We start from the raw sequence: 14102 nt of genomic DNA, 5'->3' as shown, positions 1-14102 counted from the left end.
AGTGTGTAAACAGACAACGGCGCTCTCTAATGGTGAATAGAATAGCAAAATTTTGAAGATCGCTATTTAAAAATAATTTATGAAAAAATAATGATTAAAATCAATTTTTATTAGTATGAATAATAGTTTTGAAAGTCGTTTATGTTTTGTATTGGTCAAGACGCCAAAGATTTATTTTTGAAAATGAGGTGAAACAAAAATTTTATCTATTTTCTGTTTGTTTTATAGCATCATTACTATTTTAAAAAAGTTGTTGTGTTTCTCAGCATGGCAAAAATATTTGAAAAAATATATATATAATACAAAAATTGATCTCTCTTGATTTTTCATGAAATTAGATATTTATTTTAAAACTCATTGCAAAAAACAAAAAACTTTTTTCTTAAAGCAACACTTGGTAACTTTTCAGTTTTGGTCGATTTTTGCGGCGCCAGTGGACAGTGGTAGTAGTGTTTTGTTTTAAGGAAGCCCGCGTTTCCCATGAGGACCAGCGCTTAGTATTAGGGTTTTTCCGATCAAGTTTTTTTTTGCTCCCGATCCGATCCCGATCGTTTTAGTTTGAGTATCTGCCGATCCAGATATTTCCCGATCCGATTGCTTTTTTTTTGCTCCCAATTCAATTCCAATCATTCCCGATCATTTTTCCCGATCATATACATTTTGGCAATGCATTAAGAAAAAAATGAATAAAACTCGGACAAATATATACATTCAACATACAGTACGTTAGTACTGTATTTGTTTATCATGACAATAAATCCTCAAGATGGCATTTACATTATTAACATTCTTTCTGTGAGAGGGATCCACGGATAGAAAGACTTGTGACTTTGTATATTGTGACTAAATATTGCCATCTAGTGTATTTGTTGAGCTTGTAGTAAATGATACTGTGGCCATGACCAAATGCATGATGGGAAGTGGAACCACGACTGTGCGTAGTGCTACCGATGGCGTACCGCACGCGGGCTATTTTTAGACCGTGACGTCACATCGTAAAGCGGAAGTAAAGCCGAAGTGGGACATTATAGACCCATCCTCGCATAGACCCAACGTAAAAAGTGCTACTTCTCTACGGTAATCTTTCAAAAACGAACATGCCGATCACGCATTGCTTTTTTGGAACATATAGAAACGACTCGAGACATTACGACACATTAAGATGTTTTCTTCATACGTTTTCGAAAACCAAAAACTCGTGAGGAAAAAATGTGAAGACCGAATCAACTTGCGCGGACTTTAACACCAGCTCGGCGAATCAATTCACGTTTCATATGCAGTAAACATTATGTTGGGTTGGCATGGTCTTTCAGAGGACAAAGAAGTAAGGCATTTTTATATTTTTAACTTATTATTTTAGCGTAACGTTGTGCCGTACTGCTTCTGTCTGACAATGAATGACTTGAAAAGAATTACAATGTATCTGACTGCCACTGTTACCGTTTCTGTTATACATCTATAAAAAACAACTTTAGTAAGGGGGAAGTGTAAATAAATTATAGGATTAAGATGTGTTATCAATGAAAAAATTAAAAGTGTTCGTTCGCTGAGTAGCATTTGCGATCGCTACACAAAGCTAACTAAATTACCCCCAAAAACGGTACGAGACGTAGGACAACCACAGGATATATAAGAAAGACAGGGCTGATGGTAAAGGATAGCTCGTTGAAACAGGAGAATGTCATTGTCAGTTGCGTCGATAAAAAAAGCCAAAGCTATGCTTAGGTCGGCTCGTTTTTTTCGTCTTTTTCAGCCTTCGACACTAAAGCCACCTCTTTAACTGAACATTTTTATGCTCTTCCACATCTTTGCCAGTCAATTTGGCACCAGGCACATCATTTTCGGAGAGAATTGTTAGGTTTAGCTCTGTAAACATCTCCTTCGTACACGATTTCCATTCATTTCCTATTAGGGACAAACGGTGGCTTAGTAACAGTAGCTAATGTCATGAATATTAATGAGCGGAAGTGACGTGTTGCTTGCGGTACGCCATTGATATATCTTCTCTGCGTTGGGAAATAACATAGGGTGTTAAGAAAAAGATCAATTGCTACCTTGCTTCCCCACATTGCTTCCCATGACATTTCTAATCGTAGGGTGAGGGATTGTAAGGCTTTAGCCAATTAAAAAAAGGCTCAAAGGCTGCCAAAATTCACTCTACTCATTTTACGCTGCCTTTTATCTCTCTATATAGGTAAAACGGCGCCATTACAGATTAAGCGCGAGAATGCGTGAGTGGGTCGTGCAGCGCATGCATTAATTGCGTTAAATATTTCAACGTGATACATTTTTTAAAAAATTAATTACCACCCTTATTGGGATAAATCTGATAACCCTACCTTAAGTCGAAACTAAAGACTCTGGATGAGTGTAACATATTATGTCTGTAACTTTAAATACAATTAGAAAACGATTATATTAAAAAATATATGTATATTAAAAAAAGGCATGGCCGATATTTTTTTGCCGATTCCGATCGGGACATCTCTACTTAAATCCTTAATTAACGGTCTCCTGTTGATAGATTAAAGTACATTTCTGTTTCCAGCGGCTGTGTGAAGGATGAATAATAATGAGGTAATGAATCCAGTTGTGGCTAAACAATAACATTGCTGTGTTGTGTTGTTGTCAATTTGGAAGTTGAGTCTGAATATCTATTTATCTATCTATCTAATAGCATATGACGGTTAGCAACCATGTGGCTAACCACCTCCCTACCCGAATTCGTCAGCGCTGACGAGTTCTATTGAGGGGGTGAGGCGTCACGTGAGCGAGTGAAAGCTGGGCCAATGTTTATTCTTGATTGTCCTTTTATACTTTTTTCCTCCTCAGACAAAACTTTTTGACTCTTTTGTTGCTCTGCCATCTTTGCAAATTTCGCACAAAAGCGTTTGCATCGACCTCTGCCTTTATAATAAATGGGGAAAGGGGGAAGTGACATATGCCGTAAAGCATTTAGCACAATTGTAGTTTTTTGTGTGGCAGGGTTCCTGCGACCCTCCTCAAAGTTAATTAGTGCCGGTGAAAGCGACACAGACCCCATCGAGATATAAAAGATGTGTCATTCAACAAGTTGTCAGTCGACATATCATTACAAATGTTTTACAAAGGTTGAAAGGTTACCGAGTGTTGCTTTAAAGCGCCTGTGACACCATAATAAAAATATTAATATTAATTAACTATATACAACAATTTGGCAAAGCGCAGATAACTAGAAATGAGTCTTTTAATCTGACATTTAGCCCCGCCTGTCATTATAGCGCTCTAGCGCCTTCATCTGGGTGATGACGTCGGCAGGGTCACACGATTTCAGCTGATCTAGAATTCAGCCCAATGGGGAAGATTCAGAATAAGTAAATCGGGACAAAGAACAGCAAAATATCATTTTTTTTTTTTTTAATCTCTCTACGCTAATATTTTTCCAAGATATTCTTTTTATCTAAGTTTTTTTCACCAACTGCTAAATAAATTGTATGGTTATGACAAATAACAGTCTTGTGCTAAATGACACATGAAATATTAAAAATGCATTTATTCAGTACGACAGGGCTGAATAACTGCATCATGGTCAAAAATGCCGACTTCTTAAACCTCCCGAATGGATTTTATGCCACCGGAATTACTCCGGAGAAGGGAAGAGCGTAAACAAAACAGGAGGCATGAGAGCTAGGCGACATGCTAACCCAAACCGAGCGGCTCTTCCAAGTCTTTTCCCTGCTTTTCGAAAACGAAAAATCACACAAACTACCCCGACTCATGTCGGTGACGGGGGTGATTGTCTTCACCGATCAGCCAGCCCCCGGCGGCGAGCAAGTTTCGGCTCGTCACTCAGCTGCGGCCCCGGCAGGCAGGCAGTGCTTGTCGCCAGGGACGCAGAGGGGAATGAACGCCAAAAATGGTGCTTTCTCGGTGGGCAAAACGACCGACGTTGGAGCGCATGGCTGCCCGAACCCAAGCCTAGTATAGCGCTCTCTAGGTGAGCACGTGAAGAGAACCAAGGGGGGTTGAAGTCTCGACACAATCGAGAACCAGAGACAAGAGCGGGGGGCCTCCCCGGGCCCAAGCCAAGAATAGCGCTCAAAAGGCGGGCATGGTGTGTGACAAGCCGCCGGGCAGTCGTCAGCCGAGTGGCCCTCTCGGTGAACAGGGAGCATTGTCATCCACAAAATCCAAGCCACCTCCTTATTAAAACGATTGCCAAGATCCCAGTACTTGACATAACATAAAACACGTAGCTTACTCACTTAGTCATCCGTCCAATGGTCTATTGATTGTCGGACTTCTTTTGCCCATTCTTTGCGATGAACAGGATCTTTTTGAAACCCAAAAAGGCTCACACGCCTCTCCATGGTGCAGCAACAAAAGCTTGCAGCATATTGGGCTGGCGTGACGCAAAAAATAAACGAATTCATCCGCAAAATCAGCTGAATCCGCAGTTCTTCTGTATACGATACTAAACTGCTGTATTGTGAAGATGATTAGTCCGCTGACGTCATATTCGCCTTCTTCCTCAATCTGAGACCGTGGCCGGAAGTCTCTCATTTTTCGTAGGGTGGGATTAAAAAACTTGAATAAATATATCGATCGCTTCCACACACATCCAAGCGTTTTATTTCATTCAGAAGCATATAATACCGCGTCTACTGTAATTTTTGCTCTATAAGGCACACCTGACTATAAGCCGCCACCTGCCAAATTTGGCACAAAAACGGCATTTTTTCATAGATAAGCTGCACTGGACTATAAGCGGCAGCTGTCCTCACTGTATTATGGGATATTTACACTAAAAGATACTAACCGGTAACACTTTATTTGACAGCAGCATCATACGACTGTCATAAGACGAAATGAACCGCCATGAAGCTTTGAACCAATTGGCTGCAAAGCTTCATTCCTTCAAGAAGCTTCATTTAGCCATCACTGCTCCCTTGGGAAAGAGAGTGAACCTCTGCTGTCAACACTGTTGTTGTCCAACATGCCTCCTAGCATGCATTGCAGCGCTACAGATGTTAATAACAATCAAAATTCATGTTCTTTGCTATTGATTTCTTCAGTTACTTTCTTCTTTGAATTGAGTTGAGTTCTTCAGTTACAGTTGTTTCATTAATTGCTAGTTATGGTATTTGGTAACACTTTATATGACAGTGCGCCATAAAACTGTCATAATTATGCCATGACACTGTCATGAGCATTAATGAATGCTTATAACAGATGTCACTTAGTGTTATCCGGCGAATGATCTCACTTTTGAATGGATGTAAAAGATCCCAGCTCAGCAAAAATGGAGTTTGTGACATAATTTGCCGGATGACACTCAATGACATCTGTCATAAGCATTCAGTAATGCCCATGATAGTGTCATGTCATAATTATGACGGTCATATGACGCCGCTGTCAAATAAAGTGTTATCTATTAACCAAGAGTGTAGGTTTGGGCTCAAAATTGGTAGGGACGATATAACAGCAAAACATACATGTACACTTTTTGCTGGGGACGGGACATTAATAAGACCAAACAGAATGGGTAAACGGGGGTCAGGACTACATTTCTCACGAATATGAACCTAATTAATTGATACGCGAACTGATCATTGCAAAATAAATCTGAATTGAGTTATACTAGTGCTTCTCAATTATTTTCTGTTACGCCCCTCATAGGAAGACACTATGCGCTCATGCGCTGGTCCTCATGGGAAATGCAGTCTTCAAAAAAACTACCGCTTTTGTCCACCAGCATTGCTAAAATCGACCAAAACTGAAAAGTTACCAAGTGTTGCTTTAAGACCACATAAACAAAACAAAAGGCAGAAAATACAAACAAAAGTGGAGAACACTTCTCTCTAAGCAACTTCCTACTCGAGTTTTGCAGGTTAGCAAATTCACACAGTTTAACGTTATGCAAACTCTGATGCAGGTTGTAGCAAAATTTCAGTAGCAAAATTAGTGGTGTGTTCCCTACCTCCATAACATTGACGACTTTTGCATCACTTATAGTGGCTGCTGCTGGCTGAAAAAAAACTTCTAACATCTGTCCTCTTTGAAGGGGGTGGATGAGGCGGCATGCTGGCGACATATTGTATTTTCGTCAGGTCAGTGCGAGTGTGTGTGTGTGTGTGTGGGGGGGTCAAGTAATTAGCCAATCAAACGTGAGTTTGGGGGGGTGGACTAGCACATTCAGCAAGTGAAAAAGGGGTAAATATAAGTCTGATAATTCACTTAAAGACCAAATGTGAAGTAAGGTTGGCCAACCGTGTTTATGAATAATATCAATGGCTAAACAATTATAAGCATATTTTTGCTTTTTTTTTTTAACGCTACCCTTCCAGATTCTTTAACCCATAGCAACGCCCTTGACAACGAAAATGCTTTTCTTCGATAATCTTCGGAAATTACGTCACACAGAGAACTGCGAGGGAAGTCCGCCATAGAACAGTATTGTTGTATTGCTTCTCGGTAAAATGCCACGGCAATGTGTGGCGAGGTATTGTTCTCAATCTAAAGAAAACTTGTATGAGTGGCCAAAGGATAGCAGGGCACGTAAATATGGTCACGCCATTATCGAGTAGTGTTCTCTGCTACAAACACTTCGAAGATGCATGCTTCCTGAACCGGTCTGCTTATGATCATGGATTTGCAAAGAAAGTAAGTGTGATTTTTGGATAGATGACTGATGACTTTGTCAAAGCAGAGCTGCCAAATGTTGTGGAATGAACAGTAGAAGGTAGCGATGTTAGCCGAAAGGTAACTCGAGGCAAAACCCCGATCGTGTTGTGGAATGAACAGTAGAAGCTAGCGACGTTAGCCGAAAGCTAACTGGTGGCAATCCCCGATCATAGTTGTATTGAGTTAATTTCATCAGCCTACACTTATAAATTTGTCAAAACCTTTATTTATCCCAGGCAATAGTAGGTGGTTTATTTACCTGAAATGTTTCGGCAAACACTTCCGCCTTCGTCCAAGTGTTCGCCGAAACATGTCAGGCAAATAAAAGCTAACGTCGCTAGCTTCTACTGTTCATTCCACAACATGATCGGGGATTCGTCAAAACTTTTCTTTTATCCCAGGCAATAGGAGGTGGTTTATTTACCTGAAATGTTTTGGCGAACACTTCCACCTTCGTCAGAGGGTCCGAAGGCGGAAGTGTTCGCCGAAACATGTCAGGCAAATAAAAGCTAACGTCGCTAGCTTCTACTGTTCATTCCACAACACGATCGGGGATTCGTCAAAACTTTTCTTTTATCCCAGGCAATAGTAAGTGGTTTATTTACCTGACATGCTTCAAATCATGAAAATAATAACAGCCTATATCTTACCAATCCCGGTAATCTCGATGGGTCTTGTCTCCATTCCATGTCAAGTAGTCTGAGCACATTGTTTGCATCCTGATTAGCTTCTGGCTAATATCCCATGTATGGTCCAACATAAAATTCCAACCTCCTCCTCTTCCTCCAACTCTTCAAAAACTTGGATCTCCTCCCTTGCGCTCGATCTATCGCTTATATCACTGTTTGAATCATTGTTTGAAGGGATTTGTATGGAGCGCTGCCATCGCTGTTCTCGGTGTGACGTATCACTTCCGGGTTCGTCCCCTTTCAGGCTCGAACTTCGGAAACGCGATTATTTTGTCAAATATACAACATATAAATTATTTTTTCATGCTTTATTCGTTGGACAATGTTTAATTACTTTAATTGTGACCTATTTGGCATTTTATGAAATTACTTCACATTTGGTCTTTAATAATGGTAGGGTCAATTGGATCCTTTCAACATGTGGGAAGGCAATCAAAATTACCTGGACTCATTATAAAATGCAAATAAGGTTGCTTAAAAGTTATTGGGGACAATTTGAGCATCCTGAAAAGTTGGTAGTGTTATGTCCCTACAGTCCATATGCAAACCTACGCATCACTTGGGTCATCATATGATTTTGATTTTGGGAAACTGGGTGGCGACTGACTTGCAACACATTTTTCATCGTGTTGAGGGTTTCCACCGCTTAATATTTTATGTTTGGCTTCCTGGAGAAAAAAAAAAAATCAGAGCAGCATGAAAATATTGGATGAATCCTAATTTTAATTTGATAATAATTTCTTGGTGATCAAATAATAATGCTCCAGTCAAAGCAGCATCTATTTGATCCAATATTTCCCTCTTCAAATAGGCAGACTTTGATGTTGATGCTGTAGTACAATAGTTATTGTTTTATTGAGATGTATTTGAAACATTAGGGCCTGGCAGGTGGATTGTTTTATATATAGGCTTTATATTTACCCTGTGACTGGCCAAAAAACAATGAGCCAAGGACCTATTTGGTGATGGGGACATTTGAATTTACATAATACCTATTGATATAGCAATAAAATCACATGAGTAGACCTGTCAGCAAACCTATCTACTTATGACAGGGCAACAGCAACAACAAAAAATAAATGTCGCGCTTCAACAAACATGCAGTAGGAGTCCCCCTCGTTTATCAACAGAAGTGCATCAAATTTTAGAATCAGAAAGGTAAGGGTCTACTTACGTCTTTGTAAAACCAAGGTTGCATTGTTGTAGGTTTTCAAAGCTGTCGTCGCTGAAGTGATGAAAACAATGAGCCGATTGAGGACCTGTATGCATGCACACAAAAACGGTCCAAACCTTTGCAGCAGAGGGTTTTTTTGACCACTCATAGAGTTTCGAGTCTTCCTGTGAGCAATTCAACGCTACACATCGAGATGGCATGACGAATCTCGCGAGTAAAACCCAGAAAATGTTTGCAATATATGGCGAGGATAGCGTGGAGCTATATCTCCGTGTTCAGAGTGGTGGCGATGCTCCCTGGAAGTTACGTCATCAGGTACCGGTCGGCAGGGCGGCGCGTCCCTCGTTGCTATGGTCATAACTCAAAAACTACGCGGTCAATTTTTTTTATTTTTTTTTTTAATGTGACTTTTTGAGACAGCGAATGATGCATTTAATACAATTCAACTGAGTAAAACACTCAACAGCGAAATCCGAAAAGCTCTTCAGTTGCCCTTTAATATTAACCCAAATAAATCAACAAATAATCCGCACTGGACTATAAACCGCAGGATTCAAAATGAAGGAAAAAAGTAGCGGTTTACAGTCCAAAAATTACAGTAATATGAAACAAACATGCTTTTTTTGTGTCACAGGCACTTTAAACTAAACACAAGGGGTAAAAAGACACCATCCCTAATTCTGTATTTCTTCAAATGTCAATTTGTGCAGGCAAGACAAATGAAGTGTCCATTGAATATTACTGCAGAAATCAGGGACCACCACGCTTGAGTATCGACGTATTTATTATGAAATGGAGCAGGATGTTCACACATAGAAACATGGTGGCAGCAAACACTACACATCTTGGAGAAGACTAACCTGAGAGCAAGATCATTGTTTCCTTGTCGGTAAACATTGATTACATTCATCAATTTAAAAAATGCACTTTAAAAAAAAACTGAAGTAGCTCTAGCCATTCATTTGATAGGATTCACAAACAAAATATAACACAACGGCTGATGGTCACAAACAAATAAGAGTTACCCTGAGCATTTTACATCTTATTCAAAGGTGGGGAACCTTACTTATTATTTTTATGATGACATACAATCATTTTTTTGGGGTTATTCTTCAGTTTGATTACCTTTTAGGTTACCCCACCCTTGATATTTACTCATAAAATCACAACACATCACTGAGGAGCTTTTTGCTATCGCAGACATCATACAGTACAATACAACTTGCAAGATGAACACTACAGCATGTGTATGAGTGTGTTTGTCATAAGCACTGATAGTCTGGAACAAGCCACGTGTCGAGATGAGATGTCACTACTAAAGCCCCGCCCCCATTTGCCATCCCTTTGTTTACAAGATACGACTACATCCCCATCTACGAGCGTTATAGAGGAAAACACGACAAATAGCGGCACGTCAAGTGGTTAGAAAAGGCGAAATGTATCATTCGCGCTCGTCGGCTCAGATCCGTCTGAATTATTCCCTGAGTTTTCAAGACAGATTTTTTTTCCTGAGGTTAGCCTACGAGCGCGTGCGTCCCAAAAACATATTTCAAATGAGAGGAAATTCTAAAGACGCTAAACTGAATATTTCCTGTTTTAAAAATGCATCTTACACACCGTTAGTGCGCATTGCATTGGTCTTGGCATAGACTGAAGCATGAAAAAATGATTAGAAGAAAAAATAATAAGCCGAGCAAATTAATCATCAAAAATACAATGTACCCGTACGTTACATACTGTATATTGCTGATGCTAAATAGTTATTTTATACAAGATTGGGCTTTGGAATTAGAAAAATTGCTCCCTCCCTGTTGAAAAACTCGTCAATGGCAGTGAACGTTCGAATATGAATTGTCAAGTATTCTCAACAATTGCAGTGGAAGAGTTTTTCTTCAACGTGACTGATAATGAGAGAATATCTACACAATAAAAGTCCCTATTGTTTTTTTGCTTCTAGTTAGCGCATTCACAGTGCTAAAACATGACAATTTCCTGAGTGTTTGAACGCCTAGTTATGAATTCTGGATGAAAATAAATACGTATCGTGATTATTTCTCTCTCTCAACAAAGTAAAAAAAAGAATAATTTTAAATTTTTATTATATATTAATTGGGGGTGTCGGCGTCTCCTGTAAAACGGGAGTATAGCGCCGATTTAGCTAGCTAGTTCTACGTACGGGCTCCTCCGCGCAGGCTTGGCTGTTTCCGACCGATGAACCTACACTTGGGAGGGTGGTGTCTTCAATAACCATCACTCTGGATCTTCAAAAAGAAAAAAAAAAACTAAAATAGGAAAGGGAAGAAGGGTAAAAACACCAGCCATCCCACTGGTAACGTCACAATGTGCGCCTCGTTTTCAAGTATCTAGAGGAGAGCGAGCTATTAGCTATTAGCTACAATCGGAAGTGATGATACGGCAAGTGAGGTAGATAAATTTTGAGGTGAACGTGTGGTTAGTTGTGCTTCACATTAGCATGACTTAGCTAATGATAAGCTGCCATCGCGGCCTCCAACCTGAGTTAGTAATTCCACCAAAACCAGACACTTTTCTCTATTTTCGGATATTTTTTCAAAATTTTTTTTCAGAATAAACTCTCACCTCAAGGTTTGGATCTTAAAGTTATGTTTGAGCTAGATTTTGTTAGCACGCTTATCAAGCATTGAAAAAAGAGGTAAAATATATATACAACACCAAAAGTTACCTGATTTTGAGAGGCTTCCACTTTGGGTTGGGCATCGTTTGAATTTGAACGTTTCCGATTCCACGTTTCGATTCAAGTTCCAAACGGTTCTCGACTCAGATTCTTTTGATAGGCAGGGTTTTAAAAAAAGCATAGTTTATATTAGGGCTGTCAAAATTATCGCGTTAACGGGCGGTATTTTTTTTTTAAAATCACGTTAAAATATTTGACGCAATTGACGCACATGTCCCACTCAGATAGATTTAAATGTCAGTAGAGTGAAATGCCCACTTGTTAATTGTGTTTTATGGAGTTTTGCAGCCCTCTGCTGGCGCTTAGGTGCGACTGATTTTATAGGCTTCAGCACCCATGAGCATTGTGTAAGTAATTATTGACATCAACAATGGCGGGCTACTAGTTTATTTTTTGATTGAAAATTTTACAAATTTTATTGAAACGAAAACATTAAGAGGGGTTTTAATATAAAATTTCTATAAATCGTACTAAAATTTTTCTTTTAAGAACTACAAGTCTTTCTATCCATGGATCGCTTTAACAGAATGTTAATAATGTTAATGCCATCTTGTTGATTTATTGTTATAATAAACAAATACAGTCCTTATGTACCGTATGTTGAATGTATATATCCATCTTGTCTTGTCTTTCCATTCCAAAAATAATTTACAGAAAAATATGGCATATTTTATAGATGGTTTGAATTGCGATTAATTGCAATTAATTACGATTAATTAATTTTTAAGCTGTCATTAACTCGATTAAAAATTTTAATCATTTGACAGCCCTAATATATATACCACCCAAAGTCTACTTTACGTTATCAGCTTGTAAATGAAGGGTGTTGGTGCCAAATTATTCAAATTAAGATCAGAAGTCAGAAGCATTTATCAAGGTTTCATCGGGCGTGATTTATGTGTATCCATCTGCCGAAACAGCCTGATAGCACAGATATTAGTACACCTGCCCCTCTGCTATTCGATACGTTGTTGCAGCAGCGTTGTGAAAATAGAAAGATATTTCTATATTGGGTCCGCGGCTGGGCGAAAATTCACTCAAGACTTTCCGCTCCGTCCGAAACGGCAGCCGCCACTGACTTTCGCTGAGAAGTCCCCTCCCACGTACCCAATCAAGGGGTTGCCGCGCACTCTTACACAACGGGCTGCCGTGTGAAACAGCCTTTAGGCATACACCCCCCTTCCTGGTAGCAGCATTACAGTGATCCCTCATTCTTCGCGGTTAATGGGGACCAGAACCCGCCACAATAAGTGAAAAACTGCAATGTATAGTTAAAAACTTTTATGTATATATATTTTCTATTACATGGTTTTTTAAGCACTTCAAATGTAATAATTATGATAAGTTTTAAACAAGTTACTGTCCCACCCAATTATTTTTAAACAAGAATAAAGTAGAAAAATGCTTGTCTTTATTAAATGCTTAATTGAATGAGTCCACTCAAATTTGTTAAAGCTGCTCACTTACACACAATGAGTTGCCACAGCAACTGTTAAACAAGATAAACGATGATTGATGTATGCGGCGCTTTGAAGTCTCGGCTTCCAAGCATCTCTGGCAAGATCAAACCTTAACGTATTTCAATCATCGTTAACTTTAATAAGCAACTCCAGCGCACTGCCTAAAGCAGCAGGAGGTAGAGTGAGACTACGTGATCGGATCGGGGAGGCTAATATGTATTTTTATATTTATGTTTTAATTGTAAGAAAAAAAATCAGTGATGGACTGAGAGCACGAAGTTTGAATTGCGAAGTAGCGAGGGATCACTGTATACCCACACGCAAATAATTTTCCTTGGCAAGCCATCAAATTTGACCAATTTTGACTAATGTGAGGCTGTTTCCTTCTGTAGCAATTGCTTATCCACAATATAAAGTCATTCTCTCAATGATTGGGGATCAGTTGGTTCCCGTAGCAATGGGACGCCCGGTGGTTGAAAATAAAACAACTATTGGCGTTTGATTTATTTCAAATGCTAACCAATTTTCAGGCCATTTGTTGGCCAATCACTTAAAAACAAGTAAACTTCTCTTTCCTCTGGTCAGGTGGAACTCTCCCAGTTTGACGACCGTTTGATTCATAGTCGCTGAATAAAGACAGACTCTAGTGAATTACCACATTTTTTGGATTATAAGTCGCAGTTTTTTTCATAGTTTGGCTGGAGGAGCAACTCAATTTATTAACATATGATTATTTCTGGTCATTTTTTTTTACACTAAACCGCAAGAGGGCGCTTTAAGGCCTGTGTTTCAACTAGACATGTGCCTATTATTCAAGGTATATCGTGGTATGAAAACATCAAGGTTTCACAACCGCAAAAATTTTCCGTCATACCGCTCCTAAGGTATTAGCTATTTTTTATGTCCCAAAAATGCATGAAGAAATCCCTCGCTTTCAGATGTAAGGCTCACCCCTCCCCCACCGGTTGCTGCTCAGTATCAGTAAGTAATCTGTGCTACATGATGGCTGGAGGAGGTGAAACTCCTGAACTTTTCCTCCCATCCAAGAAAACAAAATTGCTGGTATGGGAATACTTCGTGGCTACAGAAAAATTACAGACGGCCGCGGCTTCGAGGAGGAGGGCTAACCGACATTTAAAATATGTTTGCGGAGGGTGGCTGCCGAGGAGGCAATACCTCCAGTATGATTTCGCATTTATGCAAAATTAAAGGTTACTAAACTAAACTGTCATGAACGTTTCCCACCAGCTACAAGAGTTAACTCCAGTGTGTTTAGCGTGTCTAGCGGTGGTAAAGGATGTGGTGTTTTTTTTCTGTCTGGCAACTGTCTGTGTTGAGAGAGCGTGTGTATAATGTAAGCATGATACGCGTCATATACATGTGCTTTTTATGGAAAATTATTG

This window comes from Corythoichthys intestinalis, chromosome 4 (assembly GCF_030265065.1).
Source record: "Corythoichthys intestinalis isolate RoL2023-P3 chromosome 4, ASM3026506v1, whole genome shotgun sequence".
Lineage (NCBI taxonomy): Eukaryota > Metazoa > Chordata > Actinopteri > Syngnathiformes > Syngnathidae > Corythoichthys > Corythoichthys intestinalis.
Note: the sequence above shows the minus strand (reverse complement) of the source record.